The sequence below is a fragment of the Anarrhichthys ocellatus genome, unplaced genomic scaffold (genome assembly GCF_004355925.1).
Source record: "Anarrhichthys ocellatus isolate YVR2014 unplaced genomic scaffold, GSC_Weel_1.0 scaffold10813, whole genome shotgun sequence".
In the NCBI taxonomy this organism is placed as follows: domain Eukaryota; kingdom Metazoa; phylum Chordata; class Actinopteri; order Perciformes; family Anarhichadidae; genus Anarrhichthys; species Anarrhichthys ocellatus.
In genome coordinates, this window is record NW_022290787.1 from 1 (window position 1) to 1,006 (window position 1,006).

The window sequence follows — 1,006 nt, forward strand, 5'->3', positions numbered from 1 at the left end:
CGATTCCCTGACGGGGAGTTTTCTACCAGTTGCTCGTAAGACACAGCATGTTCAAGCATGTTCCTGCTGTAAGAGATCGCTTCACATTCACGACATGATTGCCTACCTCGGCATGCATGAAAGGCTGCGCATCACAATGGAAAATACTGCATCAGAATGGAAAATTCTGCTTCTTTTCATCAAGTTTGCTGGGAACGCTAGTCAGAACACTTTGATTGTGTGGAGGAAAGGCTAACCCTGGGGCATTTGTACTTATCCAGTTTCTGACAATTCCACTACATAGAGTGTTATTGTGTGGAGTAAGCAGGAACAAGGAATACTATTTCCACCCAGTTTCGAACGGGGGACTTTTCGCGTGTAAAGCCAACGTGATAACCACCACACTACGGAAACTGCTGAAGTCAACTTTTACGCACGTGCCCAGGCTCAATGCACCATTCACACTTGACTGCAAACATTTCAGATGCCAGACGACATGATTTCCGAATGGATTCAGTCATAGCTGCTGTGTCATTGGGTGACAGTACATGTCTAGTACACTTACAGCCTCCCCTGTATAGCTCTAAGAATTCCCTTTAAAGGTCGGAACAGCGCCACTTTTTTTTCATTAGCCCAAAAATGCTACTAGAGCAGTCCTCTTGTCGGAACAGCGCCACTTTTTTTTTATTAGCCCAAAAATGCTGCTAGCGCAGTCCTCGTTAGTATAGTGGACAGTATCTCCGCTTGTCACGCGGAAGACCAGGGTTCGATTCCCTGACGGAGTTTTCTACCAGTTGCTAGTAAGACACAGCCATTTAACACAGTATGTTCAAGCATGTTCCTGCTGGAAGAGACTGCTTCACATTAACGATATGATTGCCTACCTCGGCATGCATGAAAGGCTGCGCATCACAATGGAAAATTCTGCATCAGAATGGAAAATTCTGCTTCTTTTCATCCAGTTTGCTGGGAACGCTAGTCAGAACACTTTGATTATGTGGAGGAAAAGCTAACCCTGGGGCATTTG

At 45.4% G+C, this 1,006-nt stretch overlaps 1 non-coding gene across 1 annotated transcript; it reads right to left on the minus strand.

Moving 5' to 3' along the window:
- Positions 1-320: 320 nt before the first annotated feature.
- Positions 321-393, minus strand: trnav-uac (transfer RNA valine (anticodon UAC)). Its single transcript has one exon. It is a non-coding gene; the product is annotated as a tRNA-Val (tRNA).
- Between the last annotated feature and the right edge of the window lie 613 nt (positions 394-1,006).